Here is a 22,686-nt window from a genome sequence, read left to right as displayed (position 1 = left end):
AAGAGGAGATTAATTTCATATAGAGTCATTTTCTTATGAGATTGTTTTACAAATCCTATCTGTGAGACAAGTCGCGTCAAGATGAAAATGTAATACTTTGTACTGAAAAAATTAATATTAATTAGTAATAAAGTTTTATTACTTATAAAGTAAATTGTTATACTTTTGAAGAAAAACGTAATGCTTTTGATTTAAAAGTATTACTCCCTCTATCTCATTTTACCTGTCCTATTTACTATTCATTGGTCAAACCAACACTTTCTTCTTTGCTTATTTTCTTTAGTATTTTTTTTATTATTTTTAAATTTAATTTTTTGTGTTTAATAGTACTTTTAATGTAGTTTCTAAATATATAAATTTTATATATTAATGCTAAACTTAATATTATGAAAAATTGGATTAAAAATTACTTCAGTCAAGCCTCGTTAAACGAACCAAACAACCATTTTGGGACGGAGGTAGTACATTTCTTCTCAAAAGTATTACACTTTCTTTTATAAGTAACAAACACTTTATTTCTTATTAGTATTACATTTTTCAATATAATTATTACATTTTTCATCTTGACCCGACCTGTCTCTCAGATAAGGATATGTGAGACGGTCTACACGAGTTTTTGCCATATTTAAGTATTTGTTCTTATTTGTAAATATGAATTGTACTGTTAGATCATATGGCTAAGTAATTCAGAAAGGGATGACTGAGTAGATATAACATGATTTTATTATCTAATGATTATAGAAGTTTAATTATTCTTAAACACTCTCGATTTCTATCTAACTCGTCACACAAGATTTCTCTGGTCACCTAAAAAATAATAAATAAATAGCAAGTCACAATTGAAAATGTAATTGAGGATTTTGATTTTTTAGATAACCGAGTGATATTTATATTGATCATGCCGAATATACATTCTATCTTGTAACTCGGACAACCATATAAATTATAAATTTTCGATCCTGCCCGTATGTCAAACCTATCTGGAGGTTTCAATCTCTGTCCAGTATGGATAAATGTCTACTTTGTTCAGGTTTTGGAGCCAATAACCTTTAAGAAGATTAATGTCAACACGAAGAAAAACTTAGCTTAGGTTATAGAGTTGTCTACGGCTGTGCAAAATCACGTTTGAATTTCTTTCCAAGAAAAATGAAAACCTCAAGAAATACACATGGGGAAACTACGATATCTAATTTTCTTGTTTGGCTGTATACTATTCCATGTCATAATTTTCTTTCTACAAAGGAAACTTCCTTAAAGAAAATATTTTTTCTTGTTGATGTTATTAAAGTTTGAAAAATGTTTAAATGTGTATGAGTGTGGCAAACATTGTGTTCCAGTTCCATTAATGAACATATATCTAAAATGTAATAATTATATTGAAACCACTCAGTGAATGCCATTGTCCATCTAGGCTGCAATAAGGTCATCTTTGAAAGTGATTCAAAAGAGATTGTGGAGGAGGTAAATACAAATGCCATTGTCCATAATATCATAAAAGCATGCAGAAAGGAACTATGCAGACTCCAGCTCTGGCAGGTGGTCTGGGCTTCACGAGAGCAGAATCACACGGCTGATATGCTCGCTGCTCTTTCCAATACGTTTGACAATTCTCACAGAGCCGCCAGATGTTGTTAGAAGTCACTTAGATGATGATGTAGTTGGCGGAATACCATCGGAAATAGCTAGGATGCTGTAATCACTCTACCTGGGTATCCCCTTCCAATTGTATATAAAAAAAATTATTTTATTATACACTTATTAATAATACTTTTATATTAATTTTTATTTAAATTTAACCGGCCCCCGCCAAAGTCTACGGATTTAAGGCAGGCCAGCCTCCTTTAAGCCTATATTATTGGCAGGCTTTTTTAGCTCGTCCTGCTGGCCTGTTTCAACAGCTAGTCCACAATATGATTTGGGCAAAACGTACTTACTTGGGCCATCAGCCTGTGACCCAAAGTTGGATAGCCTATTGCATAACAATCGTTATATCATTGACCAGGGTCCACAACACATTTAACCCTGATTCAATACACATAATTTAACTTCATAAGGCACATAATTCATGTTCATAATACACATATACATAAACACGATATAATGAACATGAATTCTATGCATTATGAACATATGTTAAGTGTTTATGTATCTTCAACTATATAATTTTGTGCATTATGAACATAAATATTATACTTTATAAAGTCAAATTCTATATATTAGACCAAGGTCCACAGTACATCCTGGTTTACGATATAAATTGCAATTGCATAAATAGTGATATGTATTTGGGAAATCACCCTATAGCCCAAATTGCAGACCGTATCACTTTTAAGTTTTCTACTTCAAACTAATAGTCATAACTCATTATGTGCCTTGTACCTTGTCATGTGGATACGCGGGTCAGAAGTCCCGGTGTAGGTCTTGATAGTGGGTAACCTAAAATCTCTTGGGAGGGGCGCATCCATTATACTAGGAGAAAATAGAGCGGTTATCCTCACCTCAGGTTCTGGTGAATGTTCTCTTGCTTCTACCCTTCTCTCTAGCTCCATTTTCGCAGCTACGCCATGGTTCCGGAAAATGACTTCCGGAAAAAAATTCCGGAAGTTGTTTTCTGGAAATTTGGCTTGATTTTCCTTGGTCAACGGAAATGTTTTCCGTTGACCGTATTTTCCATGCGTTCCCAAACAAAGGAAACCCGGAAAATAATTTCCGGAAATCATTTTCCGTGTTTCCAAACACACCCTAAAGGTCAGTGCACCTGTTATGTTATTGCGGAAGATAGATCATTCTCTTGGTCTTTATAACAATACGCGACTCATCATCACAAGATTGGCAGATCACATTGTTGAAGCAAGAATAGTTAATGGGACACATGAATGAACCAAAGTTCTTATCCCTCGAATGTCTCTCACTCTTTCTGATACGAGATTGCCCTTCAAGTTCCAACATAAATAATTCCCATTGATGCTTGCATATGCCATGACTATCAACAAAAGGCAGGGCTGGACACTAACTCATCACGTTGGGTTATTGCTGAAAAAATCAGTTTTTAATCACAATCAATTGTACATGGCTTTCTCCCGAGTCACTCATCCTGATAGCCTGAAAGTGTTAATTAGTTATAGACGAGGATGGACAAGATTGTGTTGCTACTACCGATGTTGTCTACAAAGATGTTTTCAATAATGTGTAAATACAACCGGTGATATTATTATTTTTTTTCAAGATGGAAAAATTGCTATATATCTACACAAAAATATATTTTCCATACATATGAGTTAGAATATCAATTGATTCCTATAACTAAGTTACTAGAGAACGAGCATATTTGCCAAATTTATAAAAATTCTAAACAATTATATATAAAATATCTAAAATTCCAACACCGCATGCATACATCTACACATTATCTATTAATTAAACAATTATTTGCTGGAATTCAAACAAGGATAACATCAGAAAACATAATCGATCCAAAACATATATTCAATTGTACTATATAATATTTGATGTTATAATTTATATAATTATATATCGATCAAAATATTCTTAATATATTATAAAAAAATCCATTTCGTGCATCGCACGGGTGAAAATACTAGTTATTTTAAAGTTATGTTTTTTCTCTTTTTATATTAAATGAATATTTCTATTCTTAAAAATAAGTATTTCATTTATTTTTCCTTTCAATCAAATTATTGCTTATATATAGAACCGAAAAGAACACACACTCTTTGTAAATATTATAATTATTATAACAAACTAATACTAGTAACAAAATTAAGATTTAAACACAAATAATTCATTAATACTAATTAATTATAATTATAATATTAATGTTACTAGCATTGGTTTAAAATTATAGTTATTATATTTACAAATGGTGTATGCTCTTTTTGATTGCAGTATGATTCTAGTTCACAATTCTGAGAAATGATAAACCAAAACCGACAATTCCGATTTGAACCGACGGCTTGAACTTTTCTTTTTTTTGGTAAATTCTATTTTTATTTTTAAAATAGTCAAAATCCAACCATTAATATTTTTTCCCGGTTCGTGATCGGAACTGACTGATTTCGAACTAAACGTCGATTCTGGTTTTAATAAAGTGGAAGCGATACCTTTTTAAGTTCCACTTATGAACCGGATTTCAGTTCAATTGTTACAGTGTCCAGTCTGTGTTGAACCGAATCGTGGTTATCTTTTTATATAAGCAATAATTTGTTAGTAAAAAAAAATGAAATATTTATTTTAAAAGATAAAAATGTATATTTAACATAAAATAGAAAAAATCGTCACTTATAAAATAATTAAAGGACTAATGTAGATACATGAGTAATTCAAGCAAAAAACGCCATAAACAAATAATTCACGAGAAACAATTTTCATTTTCCCTTAAATTATTCAATAACAAAAAAAATATTGTAGATAAGAGTCGAATTGTTAGCAGGAGGTAGATTCTTGGGCGTTGAGGTGATCGGCCTAGAAAGGCAAACAAGAAATGTTAAAGTTGATAATCAAGTTGAGAGCAGAGAAAACGACAGTTAGAAGAGCGATGTATGAAAACAAAGAACGCCATTACTATCAGATTAAGAAAATGACAAATTGTTAAGGGCCCAATTGCACAAAACTCCCGGAATATTACACGGTAGATTCCGGGCCGGCCGCCTTCATTGTTTTTCTGCCAGCCTGCCTGCACTCATTGGAGCGTTGAACTCAACAGTCTCTCTCCCCTCTCCTCTCTCATCCCTTTCATTTTTATTATTTTTTTTTTCTACTCGAACATAATTAAATACCCAAAATTCGAAAACCACCATTTCCAGTGTAGCAGGGGGGAAGACGGATCAGGAATCGCATCAGAGAAGAAGAAGAAGAGGAGGAGGAAGAGAAAACACTCTTTAATCTTTAACCAGAGATGTAAGTGGAGAATTACTGTTTTAGCCATAGGTTTCCAATTTTTCCTGGATAACCCTTTGCTAATTTGCTGATTTGCTATGCTTCTTTGTTTTGTTTTGTTTTGTTTTGTTTTTGTTTGCGAATTTTATAGGAAATATTGATGATTTTTTGTTCTAGCTTGATGTTCGTGTTGTTGAGTGGTGATCTAGGAGCTTCAGCTCAAGTTTGCTTTTCGTCATTCTTTTTCATTTCGAATAGTTTTTGCATAATAGTTCTGCCATTCTTCTTATTTTCATGTAAAACTAGGGTTGCTTTCTTGGATTGTACTATCTGGAGCTTTTAATGCTTTAATTATGTTTAATAAAAGCAATTTTATTCTTACCTGTTCAGTAAATAGTAATGTGGTTGAATTATGAGTTTGCATAAAGGGAGAGTTGTAGGTGGTGGGATTAGATTTCCAACCTTAAAGCTAATTGGGTGACTTCTATTGAGAATTAATTAAATGACAAATCAATCTTAGCAGAATGGTTTTGTGAGCTCTATAATTGCTTTGAGTGGGGTTTTCGACATTGTGGTGGCTTCTTGTTCTAGACAAGAAAGTTGGATTGGATTGGATTGAGTGAATGCGGTAAGGAGCCGAAATTGGTGAAACTTTTTTCTTTTTCACAAATTGCAGCTTTTGTATGTTGTTCAGTACCTGTAGTGATCATTTGGAGAATGGATCTCTTAAAAATATTGGCTATGTTTTAAGAATTGTGTGGGATAACTGAACTAAGAAGGATAGAAGCCTTCTTAAATGTGCACCTTCATTTAAATTTGCCGATTTCCTATGTTCTCTCATTTCTTTGTTTCCTGTTATTTTGCTTACCCATTTTCTGCATGTGAGGCTTTGAAGTGATTCTTGTGCAATATTGAACTTTTAGTGAAATTTAATGTTTCAAAGCACATCTCTAAGAAAAGGAAACAAAGGAAATAATCATGACTTAACAAAGAAAGATAATTGCTTTAATTGAATGAACGGAGCGATTTATCTCTCATCTCCAAATTGCCTAATTCTGCTCCCCACGCAGCTCTTCTTTCTCTCTTTTATTATTGAAGAAGATATAGCATGAAGGTGGCTGTCATTCTCTTTCTTTGATTGTCAAAATGCAAAGGGCTTGTAATGGCCTCCTCTAATTGCAGTAAAGACATCACTTCATCCCAATTAATCATATAAGTTTTCACTGTTCAATTGATTCAATGAAGCCGAATTTCTTCCTACAAAATGATGTAAAAATCTATGTAAGCTAACAAAAACCTAAACCAATAGAAATGAGGTAGGAGATACATTAAATTGTCACTTATCAATAATGAAATGGAAAGGCAGCTGCATATCTTAACCATTACACCGAAAATAGACTGCCTTTTCCTCCAATGCTATCCAAAGAGAATTCTGGTTTCCATGATTGATATGGGTTGTGCAAACTTCAGTTTAATACTTTGATTTGTTTTGACTTCTAGACTTTTACGGTTTATTGGTTGCCTTTTATTGTTTAAGACACTATAGTTTCTTGTCTACAGATTAATGAAATGTATCAACCAAAAGGGGTTCCTAGTGCAAACTTAGTCCACAACAATGGAGTAGCCCATAATCAACAATTAGACACTGGTGCCGCCTCAATGGATCAAATTAGTGGGGGTAACAACAATCCTAGTCTTGCTTCAAAGCAACGTTTGCGCTGGACACATGAACTTCATGACAGATTTGTTGATGCTGTAGCACAACTTGGTGGCCCAGATCGTGAGTTTTTTTATTTTTGCTGCTTATCTTTCTGTGGCGTAACCAGCACTCTACCTCTATGTAGATCTCAATTCTTCAGAGCCACTCAGCCACTTATTGATACTTACTAAAATTGATCACATTCTAGATTTCTAGTTTTGGCTCAAATCAAGTCTAAATGCACTCAGCCACTCAGCCAAAGACCTTGTAGTCTAGTGGCACCCGGTGTCCTGGTTAACACTCCCACATGGATGATGGGAGTGGGTTTGAGCCTCAGTGGAGGCAAATGTTGACTCTTTGTGCTTCAGTAGGTTGAGAAAGTAGCTATGAACAGATACTACATTGTAACAGAGTCAGTAGTACTCAAAAAAAAAAAAAGAGTCTAAATGCACTATAATTTGTTTCTCATTATGAATGCCTGAGTGCTTTATCACTGTGATCTGCCTTCTCCCATTAATTCAAGAGAGTGTCCAAGTAAAAACAACTATATTTATGTGCAGAGGTTTTTTTTTTTTTTTAAATGCACAGTTTTAAGTTTTGTGAGATTGGTTCTATGGTTCAGGTGCTACTCCTAAGGGTGTCTTGAGGGTCATGGGAGTTCAAGGGTTGACAATTTACCATGTAAAAAGCCATTTACAGGTACTATTTCAAAAATGATGATATATGCAAGTTTTCCTTTTAAAGAGCCTTCTTTCGGTAATTTATGAGGGAACAACTCAGAGCCCTTAGACCTTTTTATTTTTATTCTGTTTTCCAGAAATATCGCCTTGCCAAGTACCTTCCTGATTCCTCATCTCATGGTAGGTTTATCTATAGTTCCCTACTTTATGGTATGATAGTAATTCTCCTTTAAAATTTTGAGCTGTGAATTTTCTAATAAATGGCAATTGCTAGGGCAAAAAGCTGATAAGAAAGAATCAAAGGATATGATTTCTGGCCTCGATGGCTCATCGTGAGTAGATTTTTGCTCTTTGCCTATACCCTTTCTCAACATGTACTAACATGTCTACATATTTCTGGCCTGGATGGTTCACCCTTTACAACATCTATTCTCTATCATATGATTACTACTATTTTAATTTAATGTGACGAAGAATTCATTTTGACATTAAACAGTGGAATGCAAATTACCGAAGCACTGAAATTGCAGATGGAGGTCCAAAAACGACTTCACGAACAACTAGAGGTTTGCTTTCTTGCACTTGGAATGCAATGTTTAATCCCTTTTATTGTTTATTTTAATTAAAAGAATGTATCCAACAAATGAGAAAAGTCATTTCATCTATCTGGAAAACTGTTCTCTTGCAAGAGTTTTGCTTATCACTTTATCACTTTATCAGTTCTACATTTTATGAAAACGAGCCAAGGATGATTTAACCATATATGGGTTTACAAGACCCTGATAAGATCTGTTTTTGGAGGATTGTTTTGGCTGGCATAAAAATTAGAATTAATGGTTTAATGTTCCTTTTGCGATTGAACTTTTAGTTCAGATGGAAAATGAATTATGCGCTTTTTGTGAATCTATGGTTACATGTGAACTTTACGCTCTTGCAACAGGTTCAGCGCCAGCTGCAGCTAAGGATAGAGGCCCAAGGGAAGTATTTGAAGAAGATTATCGAAGAACAAGAGCGACTTAGCGGAGTTCTCTCTGAAGTGCCTGGCTTTGGGACTCCATCAGCAGGCGGTGAGAATGGCCCAGAATCCGATAATAGGACTGACCCAGCAACTCCAGTGCCAACATCTGAGAATCATTACGGTGATAAGCCCGTGAAGGCTCTTGCCACAGCAAAGAGCCTCTCTTTTGACGAATCATTCTCTTCTCATCATGAGCCTCTTACTCCCGATTCTAGTTGCCACAGGACTTCTCCAAGCGCGAGTTCTGAGGGCGAGAGGTCAGCAAAGAAGCTAAAAATGAGCGTCACTGCCGCTTTCAATGAACTAACAAAGCCAGGCACGGTGCTTACTCGTCAGATGTTGGATTCAAGCTTGAGCCTACCTGTACCAGCATCCACATTCAATTTCCCAAAAAAGGGAGCAATTTGAGAATTATATTCATCGGATTATCAGATCGATCAGTGGCGTAAACTTTCAGGTAACTTGTAGTTATTTAATGTGCTGCAAAATAGTTGTTGATTGGCAGGCAGAGCTTTCAGTTCACAACCTTTGTTTGTATGTTGTAATCTTCATAAATTACATGTTAGGTGGTAGAAAGCTCTTGGTTGCAGTAGGCTTAACTCTCATTATTAGTACACTATTTGTTTGGACTGTTATTCTATGCTATATAATGCTTCAAATGAAACATGTTAATTAAGAATTATAGAAATAATGATTAGGCCAAAGGGGTTTGGTTTCCGTTCAATCCTCAACCTCCTAAAGAAATAATGGTTAGGATTGGATTTGGATTCATTTTTGTTCAATATCATGGCTTGACAACCTTAAATCTTTACTAAAGTAATCTAATAAGAACCAATAAAACTAGGCCTATAACATGAATTAAAAAATGTTGATCTAATTGTTTACTGGAAATGAATAGTTCATATTATTTTGATTTTAATATATTTTTTTTATTTTCCAACTTTATCCTCTATTATATCATTCTTTTTCTAAATATTCTTGCGTTCTGTCAATGTAAACTTTAGTAACAGACTATTCTGTATTTCTGTTAACTATTTATTACTTCGTATTATTAACCTACTCATTGATTTCCATAAGAAATGTCTCAGGTTCAAATCTCATTTCAATCAAAGTTGGCATAATTATTGAATATATATTATGAATATATTAGACTGTATTAAAAAATACAATATAAAATTTAACATAAATTTTGATCAATTAATTAACTGGACTATATACATAGTATTCAAAGATAGCATCAAAGATTACAAGTAAGGAATCTTGAAAATTATTTTCTTGCAATTAAAAAAAAATTTAGGTTAAGTATTTTTTTTATTTAATTAATCTTCTTTTGATCATTTAGAATAAGACTCAATATTTTAATTATGTTTTTGCATTATTGGAATGATTTAAGTCATTATGATATTAATATTTTTTGTTTGTATTTTTATAATAATGATACAATTGTACTTTACATTACAGATATTGTACTGTTATTTTTTTATCAAAAAAATTGTTCTTACATCATTAAAGTTATATATATTTAAGGCTGTTCAGGTGAGAATGTCTAGCCCAGGAGAGAAATCAGAACCACTCAGAGTCGTCCACGTGTTGAGATCTAACAGATCAGAAACACTGATTTAAAAAAAAAATGTCGTGGTATTTTCATAAATAATTGAACATCAAAATACAAGTAATTTTTATTAAAAGTGTAAGTAACAATTTCATATAGTGCATCTAAGTACAAGTAAAATGTATCACAAGTGCAAGTAAAATGTATTACAAGTGCAACAAATAATGTACACTAAACATTAATATTAAGTGCACCTAATGTTATCATTAGTTGCACCAAACGTTATCTTTAAGTGCACCTATCATTAGGTGCACAAATGTTAACAAAGGTAAATTACTTGCACTATGTAGTGAAAATAGGCATTTGTAAATTAAATAATAATTTTATTTTTATTATTATTTATAAAATAAAATAATAGTATTGTTTTTATTCATAATATAATTAATATTTTAATTTTTTTTTTAAATTCACCGGGTTTTTCTCCGTCCGTCGTTTAATGGTTGGAGTCCACCCGCGTTCGCTCCGAGAGGCACGGGAGTTGGCCCATAAGGAATGTTTTTAATATTAGATATTGTAAAATATGTTTAACACTTTCTATTTTAGTACGTGAAAGACATCAAACTATTTTTTAAAAAATTACTCATTTATTATCTCTTTTGTTAAGCATTATGTGAATTAAACGATCTATTTACTAGTTCAGGAGTTCGTTTTTAGGCCAGATCGTGATGAGTGATCTTCACGCCCTCCTTTTTTCCTTTGTTAATTGTTATGCTTTAATGGAGGATATTAATTAAGTTATGAAGTGGTTTATTTCAAAAACTAAAAATAATTCACAAACCATTTCACAGCAGTCACATGCAGAATATATATGGATAATCGATCCATGTGGTCTGGCAGTCACAAACGAAGGCCCACTACACTGAATAATGGAGCCTGTATTAGTAGCAAATTATATTGTGGATCAGAGTCTACAGTGCACTGTGAATTTCGTCTAATACACAGAATTTGATTTTATAATGCATAAATTAATGTTCATAATGTACATAATTCATATTCATAATACATATACACATAAACACGATATAATGAATATGAATTTTATGCATTATGAACATGAATTTTGTGCATTATGAATATAATATGAATTCTGTATATTATATTAAGTGTTTAGGTTTCCTTAATTATATAATACACATAATTCATGTTCATAATGCACAAATTTTATATTCAAAATGCACAGAATTCATGTTCATTATATCGTGTTTATGTATATGTGTATTATGAACATGAATTTCAAGTATTATGAATTTTGTGCATTATGATGAATAAGAATTATGTATATTGAACCAGGGTTCACATTGCACTGTGAACCCTGGTCCATGATATGACAATTGCGTATTAATGTCAATGGCAAATTTTATTGTGTATCATAGTCCACCTGGCAATGTGTACCTGTAAACAATATAATGTACTTTGAATAATTTTAGAACAAAATAATTGTTAGCATTAGAATGGTAGACTGCAAATTTTAGTAAGATCTATACAATAGCCTCTTTTATCTTCATTGCAAGCTTCTCATCAACATATCTCATATTTGTTTTTATACTCAGCCTCTCTCATATTCGTTTTATCGAGTGTATATTGAGAGTTTTATCGACCATGGATCAGTTAATAGATAGAAGCAATCAGAGTTCAATAATGTGTGGATCTTTCAATTTCAATTGATACACAATACTTTCATTATAAGGTCATCTCCAACCTTCACTCCAAAGCACCAAAACAGCAAAAAAAAATAGTGTAATGGCGCTCCAAATCTGCTCCAATCAACACTGCATCCCACCATATTTTTGGTGCATGGTGAACAATGCAGCGCCATATTTGGGGCTGCACTGTTCATCCGCACCAAATGTGTTCTTAGTGTTTTTTCCCCATTTTGCCCCCTAGTTCTTACTTTTGTTTTAATATATTTTTACATCATTTTGTTAAATTATTAGATATAAACTTTATATTATTAAAAATAAATTATATCATTTGAAAGATCTCATCAAGACGATTAAAACAAGACTAATATTGAATATAAAATAATTAAAAATGAAACTACATAAAGTATGAATTTAACAAAATTAAATCTAAAAAAATTACTTTATATTATTTGCATAACATTGCATAATGATTATATTTTATATTAAAATATTTAAAGATAATATAAAGTCTTAATTTATGAGAAAACAAATTATTTGAGTGAAGAAATAAAATTTGGTGTAATGCGTTGGAGATGGAAAAAATTTTGTGTAAAATTATGCTGGAAATATTCCTTTTAGTGTAGAATTTGGTGCAGAATTTAGTGTAGATGGTCTAACACCACTAAAATTTCATTCTAATTCAACTATAGTTTCATTTGACAATATACACTCAATATATGAGATATGTTATTTAGTTTCATTTTATAAACATTGTAGTTTCATTACAACACTATTAAAGTATTATTTTAATTCAACTACATATTCATTTGGCAATATACACTCATTATGTGAGATCTGCTATTTGTTAGCTTAATTTTATACACCTTGTAGTTTCCTTAATTTTAAAAAATGGACACTTCGTAGATATAGAATTGGTTGAACATAACGATACTATTTTAAACTATAGTTCACATAATTGTTTGGACTATGATCCATTGCGTACCAATGTTGTCTTCATAACGAATATCTCGATGCGATTTCATAAATTTAAGAAAATTCATGTCCATAAGTGTCTTTTGCACTCATTAGCATAATATATATTAATATGATTGTATTAATATTATTAGATCAAACAGTTTGAAAATTGTTGATTTTTTTTTAAGTAAAAAAACAAAAAACCACCATCAACATGCCCAGTGGGCGTGTGCATTACATATTGGTGAGGCGCATTTTACTTAGAAAATCTTTTCCTTTACAATAACTCTTTTCTCCTCTCTCCTGTTTTCTCCATTCACCGTACCCCACCCAAAGATCCTATAAAAACTTTTATTGGGCTTGTTCTTAGTAATTATTTTAGTACACTCCTATTGATACATAATAGTATCGGGTGCAAAAAGTACATGTACTAATCGTAATTGTAAATTTTCTTTATAAATTTATTATATAAAAAAGAAATTATACGATCAGACTCGACTCTTAACTTTCTCTCAAAAAGTTGAATCCCCAACCTCAAGGACACTCCACCGAACCACAAAGGCTAGACCTGCCGTTGGTTAGACTCAATCACTGATCTCTTCTTCTGAACTTCACCCCTATGACAAATTGAGCTGCCCATGCGAACGTAGAGTCTAACTCTTAACCTTATATCAAAGAGACAAAGAGATTCCATATCTTATCAATTCAATAAAAACATTTTTTCTAATGAGCAATACTACGTCCCTCATAAATTTCTATTCTCATTTTGCACCGTTTGATTGATTTTTTTAAAAAAATTTTTTTTGTATTTAATTGTTAAGCAGTTAACTTGTAATATTATTAGTCAATTAATAAACAATCAATACATATAAAAAGTATTATTGTCCATTATAATACGTAAAAACTTTTAAGAGAGTGTTTCGTTCAAGGGATATTTTGGAGTAATGTAACATTTTTTAAAATTTCATATAACCTAAGAATGTGAGGGAATGTGATTTTTATGAACGCTACAAAAATGAACTAGAAACAAAGTTTAGGAATCTAGAATCTCACATTCTTTGCAATAAATCTTACATTTCTTTGAACTAAACAAGAAATTAAAATATAATATTATCATATTCTCAAAAAGAAATTAAAATATAATATTATCATATTCACATTCCTGTGGTTATCTGAGTTTGGTAATGTTATATTACCTTGTTTGGTTCAAGTTATGAGATTACCTGGTAATATTATAGAGTCATTTTCATTTTTGGTCCTACTGTTATTGGGGCATTGCCAATTTTAGTCCACTTCATTAATTTTTGTCACATTACGACCAGTCTTATTTAGTTCTTGCCACCTTTAGTCCACCGTTAAAATTTTCGTCAAATAACCGTCTAAAATAGAGATATTTTGGTCTTTTCATGCTTTGATCATCTCCTTTACCATTTGTAGTGGTCTTCCTTACACATTTTCATCCAATGAAGAGGTTCGGCGAAAGCCATGACTTTGTAATGTGGCTCACAGGCTTCCGCCGGACCTCTTCATTGGATGAAAATGTGTAAGGAAAACCACTGCAGATGATCAAGGAGATGACAAAACATGAAAAGAGAAAAAATACCCATGTTTTGGACGACCATTTGACGAAAATTTTAACGGTGGACTAAAAGTGGCAAGGACTAAATAAGACTGGCCGTAATGTGGCAAAAATTAATGAAGTGGACTAAAATTGACAATGTCGCAATAACAGTAGGACCAAAAATGGAAATGACTCAATATTATATTATCTCAAAGCTGATCGATGTGGCGGTAATGTTTCAAGGTAATGTGACTACTCCTATTTTGTTAGGCAATCTTAGATTACCTTGATAAGAGTAATATAATATAATGAAATACTCCATATTTTGGAACTCCTTGAAAATTATTTGAAAATGCTTTTGGAATAAAACAAAAGTTGGAAAAAAAAAAGGTGTTGTGTGCAATATCTTTATTTCACGCTTAATCTTTTACATTAATTTTACATTTTACACTTAGATGGTACCAATTTTCCGAACTAATCCTAAGCCCAAGCACCTTATCTATAGAGCCACTCACTACAGAGGTAAATCATAAGTCGCACAATCAGTTCACCGATTAGATCATAGTGTCATGCATGCAAAAGAGATCCAATTCAAAAATTCTAATCATTTTTAATCGTGACATCAAGTCAAGCGATCTAAACTCTGAGGGCGTTTGGTTCACGGAATGTTAAATTGCTGGGAATATTAGATAACTGGGAATGTTAGATTCCTGTGTTTGGTTTAAAACTGAAGTAGGTAAATAAGACAACGGAAATAAGATAAATTGATTAAAATGCTAAAAGCTCAATATTAGGAATAAGATAAGGGAATGTGAGATTACCTAAGAAATCGGGGTGTATCTCACATTCCCTTCCAATAGCTAAAAACTTCATCGGGAGGTTATGTTACATTCCCTGAGAATCTTATATAACTTGAACCAAACATGAGAATTTTATATTACCAAGTAAATATAACCTTATTTATCTTATATAACTTGAACCAAACGCCCCTTAGGGTTTACGTTAATTTTTTTCATTTCTCATTTTGGTGCTATATAAATTATCACACCCGGGGCCAACGTTGTAAACTAAAATTTTAAAAATGGTCAAGGCCGTAAGATTTTAACAATGCACGTTTCTAGTCTGGACAATAGACGACGTCCGTATAATGTGGTCCATGGAAATGCCATGTTTTGTCTGCTTCCATATAAATTTGTCCCACTTCCATCTCCAGCAATTATCATGCCTTCCAGCTAAACAACTCATCAATATATTGCCCTTCCTGTAATTTATTGTGTGAATGCGTGAACCATGATCCAAAACTACGTCGTTTTTATTTTAAAAATAAATTTTTTTTACTCTGCACGCATATTAGAATAATGAATATTTTAGGATAAGATAATGTATTTTATGAGTTAGAATAATGTACTTTATATCTGTTAAACTAATAAATTTTATGGGTTAAGATAATGTATTTTATAAGTTAAAATAATATATTTTATCAGTTAGAATAATGTATTTTATGTGTTTTTAAACTGTGATTTACACAACTGTGTGAATAATCATGGTCCACGCAATAATGATTGTAATTTTTTCCGTCATTAATAATTATCATGCCTTCCAGCTAAACAACTCATCAATATGTGACCTTCCCGCAATTTGTTACGTCATAAATACTTTTAACCTTTCATTTTTGCATTAGTATTTAGTATCTTTATTGTAAGTTATATTTAGAGAAAAAAGTAATTTTACTTCCTCAATTGTTTCTTATTAGCGATTTTAATCCTTATTTTTTAAAATTTAAAATATACACTCATAACCCTTTAAAAAAATTACATTTTAATCCTAAAGCAACAAAACTATTAAACTCTATTAACATTTTACTTGGTACATGGATATTTTCAAATTTTATTATATTTGTTCTTTATAACATTGTCAGTTTTGGTATTTCATATGCACAATTGAAATTCGACAACTTTCTTCCTTAAAATTTTTATTTTCAATTGTGACACATCGTCTTTACTTTCTCTATACGACTTTGTTAAAATCATATATATATATATATTTTACTTTACAAATGAAATATCAAGACTAAACAATATTATAATTTAAAAATAAACATTAAAAGTACTAAAACACTCATGTACCAAGTATAATTTTAATAGATTTTAATTATTTAGTTGCTCCAAAGATTAAAACTGCAACTTTTTTAAAGATGTAGGGGTGTATAATGCAATGGTAAAATGTTTGAGACTAAAACCGCTATTAAGGTACAATTGAGGGACTAAAATTACATTTTTCCCATATATTTATCCTTTGTCGGTAATATAAGTAATAAATAATATAATTTTATTAAACATAAAATAAAATTATAAAATATTTTAATAGACATTTAAATATTGTATAGTTTAAATTTTCATTTGTTTCTTATTCTCTAATTTCTTACCCTGCCTTAGGCATCTTCCAAGCAAATTTGAAAACCATATAAAAACAGCCAAAAAGGCATAATCTTTACAGGGGAATTGGGGGATTCAGATAGAATAAATGGAGTTTGCAAATGAATCAAGAATATTTCTCTAAATTTTAGGTATCAAATAGCTTTAAAAGAAAAGAAAAAAAAAAGTAGGTGGTCGGTGGTCCTTATAATCCCACCACAATCATGAACTTGGTGAAGAAGTGGGTGGACATCCAATAAAGATCCAAAAGGCAAGAAATATATAACCTCTTTCTTTATGGACTAGCTATCACTTTTTTCCTTTTCATTTTTTATTTTTTATTTTTTTATATTAGTATTCATATAATCACATCACGTAAAATTTTATTAATAATTCAATCTAATATAGACCAAACTTCATTAAAAACAGTTCTCTTAAGAACATTTAGGGTGTGTTGGTTAAAACATTGGAACTTCAATGGTAATGAGAATCAAATACTTGATAACGATAATGAGTTTAAGTAAAAAGATTCTCTTTGATTGCTTGGTAATAAATAGGAGTTGAAATCAAAATAAATAAATAAATTAAAATAAATAAATACACAAAATACACACACACACATATATATATATATATATATATATATATATTTATTTATTTATTTATTTAAAGTTCCATATATGAACAATGATCTTTTTATTTTATTTTTATTTTTTTCTTTCCCATTTTTTATTCCATTGTTCATTTCAAAAGTAGGTGAGGAAAATAGTAAAGAGTTCTATAATTACTTAAAGATTTGAATCCAATAATAGGATAGTAAAAGTGCAAATATACATTAGTAATATGTATCAAGTCCCATAGTAAAGTAAAAAAATTTCCAACCAAACACAACTGTATTTTTACTTTTCTGCCTATTTTTCCACTTGAATTGTCTTGCCTCTCCACTAAAAAAAATGTTAGTGTCCTAGTTGTGCCAACTACCGGTTGTTGAAAGAATCTTTAGCCACATTTGTCCCATAGCCAACCAATAATTCATTAATAGGACAAAAAATGGTTATTTCAGCCTATAGTCTTTCTCCTCATTGAGCAAAGAAACAAAAACTTAATCCATTATAATAAAGTCATTTTTTATTAGAGAATTTGTGAGGTCGTAGGGTTACAGGGGACATATAATAATAATAATAATAATAATAATAATAATAATTTTTCTCAAAATAATAATAATAATAATAATAATAATAATAATAATAATAATAATAATAACTGTTAGGAATATAGCAGAATAATGCAAAAGAATAATCATAAATTGAGAATTAAAAGAAGTTAAATATAGATAGGAAAAAGACAAGAATAATTTGAGACAAATTTGGTAACAATATTATCTCTAATAAGATAAGAGATTATTACAAAGAATGTAAGAGGATAAAGATGAATGTAAGAATGGAAGTGTGTCTGAAATGTAAGAAAGAACATGTATTTATACTATAACTATTGTAACGTAACAATAATGAGAACTTTGAGGTGTTAGTTGCTTAGTGATGAGAAGATTTCGGTGAAACCATGCACGTAGCAAACAAATGTGTGGTCTTGAATATTTCCAAAGGATTTGAACCACAAATTTTCTAACAACCTCCACATTGGATCAGATGTATTGTGAAATCAACAAAAAATTATTTACTAAACATTCATTTTGATGGTTTAACTTAGGTCAAATAAATCAAACTTTAACTAATAAATCATTTTCCATACGCATCGTAAATATAACCATACCCATTATTATAAGTTATTGAAAGACAAAATCCTTATCCCAGCTAACTATTTCGAGCTTATCACACTAAATAAAGGTCTCAGGTAAGACAAATAGCTTACCTGGATACATGTGGAACTTCGGGAAGCTTGTGGCAAGAAGCTAGGATATCCACAAAACACATCTCATACGACTCCCCATTAGTGCACCGAATATATATCCTACAAATTAATGTGCAAAAATTATCAAATAATTTTAAAACTTATTTAACTTTTATTTTTGGTGTACGATGTATTCATATTTTTAGTGTTAATTTTTAATATATTATCTAAAATAAATTTTTATTATATTAAAAATAAACATTTATCCATCATAATATAATTTGCTACAATTATTAACATAATAAAATAACAAAACAAAAACACATTTTATTCTTAAATTATGTTAATATAACTGATTTAATTTTGTCAACGCCTTATTGATCAAGTCCGTTGAACAATGTCTTCGTCAAAGTGTAATTCACATTTTCTATATGATTTACAGATTATTATATAAAGATAAAATTTATTCGTGTGCATTCTTAAATAATAGTTAGAGTTTCTCCCTCATCAAAGAATAAAAATAAAAACAACACCAAAAGAAGTATCATCATCTCCTGCGTGACATTTTGTTTTCTAGTGATTGGAGATCGACAAATTGCGGCAATAGGGTGTTCTTATCTCCTATGGGAGAATTGGAGACTATTTCTATAGTCTCTATTAATGGGCACATGAGACTTCTTCCAAGATAAATAACTTTTAGAGTTTGTTTGGTTCGTACATGAGAATCAAAATTAGAATAGAAATCAAATACGTAGTAATTGTAATGGCCGGGTTTTAGTGAAAGTATTTTACATGTGTTGGTAGTAAGGTGGAATTAGAATGATTACTAATATTGTTGTTTGATTATGTATGATTTTATAATGGGAATAGAGGTTTTAAAAATACAAGAACAAAAAATCAAGACAATTTATTCTAATATAAAGACATCTAAAGCACCAATATGAACAAAAAATAAAAACAAAAATCTAAAAGAACTAATCTAAACTTAAAAATCAAATTACCAATTAAGAGGGGATAATGGAATGAAACTCTTAGGGTGTGTTTGGTTCGCACAAGGGAACGAAATCGGTATGGGTATCAAATACTTGGTAAGGGTAATGGGTTTTGGTGAAAGAATTTTGCATGTTTGGTAATAGGGTGGAATGGGAATGATTATTAATAGTTGGGGAAGAAAGGAGGAAGGGAAGTGAAACCCTTATTGCATTAGGGTATGGGTTTTCCCATTAATGGGGTATTCCAAACCCATAGTAGTATTCTAAAAACCTATCAACCAAACAATAACAATCACTTTGATACCCATACCTTATGCCTAAACCCACCAACCAAACACACCCTTATTTTATTAGGGGATGAGTTTTCTAATTAAGGGGTAATCAAATTTCATAGTAGAGTTAAACCTGTCAACCAAACAATAACAATGACTTTGATTCTCATTCTTGATAGCTAAAGCCATGAACCAAACACACCCTTAATTTTTTTAAAAATTAAAATCCTTTGATGAGGACTAGAAACAATTGGAAAATTATATCAACACCGTTTTATATTAAAGGGGTGTATTCAATCTAGACATTTAAATACTTTTAAAGTGATGGATTTTAAATGACTTTTGTAAAATCTTTCTAGACTTAGAATCTTTTAAACTTTCATCAACTTTGTACGAGTCTATAAAAATTCATACAACAAACATTTTTCTATACTTTTAAAAACCTTTTTTTATATTAAAAAGTATGCAAAAGTCATTAAAACTCTAAATTAAATACATCCTTACAAACATTCCATAACTTCTATTAATCCATTATTTATAATTTTCTTAAAAAATATATTTTTATAAATCATATATAAATAAATTAATGCATTGCAAAAAATAAAAATAAAAAAATACATACTGACTGACACAAAAATAGAGTGTATTATACATAAAGAAAATATAATCAGTTTTCACTATAAAATAAATTAGAATCTCTCAAAAAAATAATTTAACACAAATACATATATTAATAATTAGTGAACATACAATTATATAAAATTATGTTAATTATATAAAAAATTTGAATTAAAAAATTTAGGTCAATTCTGCTGCAACCAGGCCAATAACAACTTCTTGTTGTTCGCAGCAAAAAAAAAAAAAAAATTGTTGTGAACAACAGCAAATAATTATTTTTGTAATAATTTTTTTATTATATTTTTTTTATAAATATGTATGAAGATAAAGATATAAAAATAAAAAGTGTTTGAGTATTTATGAAAGGTTTGAAACCCACCGTAAAATTTGATAGGGATTGATAAAAAGTTTGTTTGGTTCAGATAGAGAAAAAAAGCTTGTAGTGAAAGTTGAAAAGTTTGGGGTTTGAGGGTTGAATTTCATCTATTTATATTAGTGAAAAAAAAAAAACCTACGAAAATCCTATTCTAATAGGGTCTATGAAAATTAATAAGTTTTTGAACACCAGTAGATTTTTAAAGACTATAAAATTCTGAATTGAATATCAGTATACTTTTAAAGACTTTTGAAAAGTCTGAATTGAATACTACCAAACTCTTAAAGTAGTTAAAAGTTTTTAAAAGTTTATAAAAGTTTTGATTGAATACACTGTACCTTAAGTCTCAATCTAATGTATTATATATCATGTATTATACTCATAATATTTAGGGAAAAAACCACTTTTTGTTCCCCAATTAGTATCACATTTGAAATCTTATCCCTATCTTTCAATTTGAACAAATTTGGTCCCTCAATTATTGAGACGGTTGTCAATTTAGTCCTTCTGTTAAGTTATCCCAATTAACACCGTTAATACCATGGGCAAATTTGGAATTTCACATTGGAAAATGCACTTTTGGTCCCTCAAAATCCCATGATCTTTCACAGGAAGATTAAGACAAAGATTCTTGCAATCTTAGCTTAATACAGTAATTTAGGAACTCCCTATCAGCCTCTAGCGCTTGTAGCCTTTCGTGCAGGCAATCCAATTCCTCTTCGACAGCAACCCTCTTGTTGTTTTGCAAATCATAGTCTCCCGTGATGTCTGAATCGTGGTGCATGCCATTGGAGTAGAAGAACCCGTTCCCGTGTGCAACGTTTCCATTTTCGTCACTAATGGCATCGTCGAAGAGAGGGAGAAGACTCTTCCCCATTGAACTTAAAATTTGATGTTTGCCATTTGTTTCTTTAGCAAAACCCATCGCTATCCTCCTCACCGTTACTACAAGAAGCCGAGGAAAATGCACTTCTATCACTGCTATCTTTGCTTCTTTTCAACATCACAACCTTCTCTTTAGCCTCAAACTCCAACACCCTTTTTCTATACACCTCCAATTCTTTCTCGAGCTCATGCCTTTCTTTCTCCCGCTTCACCATGAGCTCGTTTAGCAACTACAACGCGTCTTGGTCATACTCCGATTGCTCGTCCATCATCCTCTGATACTGAAGAGCCTCCATCTGCATTGCACCCTTCTCTTCTTGAAGCCGGTTTATCATAGCCATCATCTGATTAGCCGCCACTGCAGAAGCACTCCTCTCCTCTTCCAGCTCGGTGTATACAGCGTGCAGTGCCTTCCTTTCAGCTTTCAGCGCTGTTTTCAATCGCTCAATCGTCGAAACTGGGTCCAAACCATCTAAATCACCTATCACACTCCCATCCAACGACTCCTCACTCGCGGAATCCTTCTTCTCGAGTAGTAGGAGTTTCCTGTGCAAACGATGGAGACTATCTACAAAGCTCGGTGTATCAGGAACATTTTCTTCCTCGGCCTCGTTTAAGCTCATTGCCTCCTCGTTCAAATCAACAGACAAACCTCTTAACTCTATAGTTTCTTCGACCTCGTTTAAGCTCATTGCATTCTTATTCAAAGGTTGAATAAATTCTTGGTTCAGAACAATGAAATTGCGGTTTATTTGAAGCTCGGGCCAGTAATTTCCTGAATTTTTTGCGGGGGGTGAAGCATACACCAGCAAACATTGCTTTGGCTTAATCTTCATGCGAAAGATCAATCTTGGGATGATGAGGGACCAAAAGTGCATTTTCCAATGTGAAATTCCAAATTTGCCAATGGTATTAACGGTGTTAATTGGGATAACCTAACAGAAGGACTAAATTGACAACCGTCTCAATAATTGAGGGACCAAATTTGTTCAAATTGAAAGATAGGGATAACATTTCAAATGTGATACTAATTGGGGACCAAAAGTGCTTTTTTCCCTAATATTTATGTTATATCTTCATAAATCATAAAGGTAAATTTTAATGTACATAAAAACTAAACTACATGTACATCACATATATTTTCATTCACTCTATAGTAGGTTCATAATATTAATTCTATATGTTCGTAAAAACAAAAGTTAATAATGTACATAAAAT

General features: G+C 31.2%; 2 pseudogenes; one reads left to right on the top strand and one right to left on the bottom strand.

The window, feature by feature from the left end:
- The first annotated feature begins 4,453 nt into the window (after positions 1 to 4,453).
- On the top strand, positions 4,454 to 8,972 carry LOC116017883 (annotated as a pseudogene).
- Positions 8,973 to 21,035: 12,063 nt separating this feature from the next.
- On the bottom strand, positions 21,036 to 22,304 carry LOC116016067 (annotated as a pseudogene).
- Positions 22,305 to 22,686: the final 382 nt, after the last annotated feature.

This window comes from Ipomoea triloba, chromosome 4 (assembly GCF_003576645.1).
Source record: "Ipomoea triloba cultivar NCNSP0323 chromosome 4, ASM357664v1".
Classification (NCBI taxonomy): domain Eukaryota; kingdom Viridiplantae; phylum Streptophyta; class Magnoliopsida; order Solanales; family Convolvulaceae; genus Ipomoea; species Ipomoea triloba.
The sequence above is the reverse complement of the archived record's forward strand: the minus strand, read 5'-3'. Positions and strand labels throughout refer to the sequence as shown.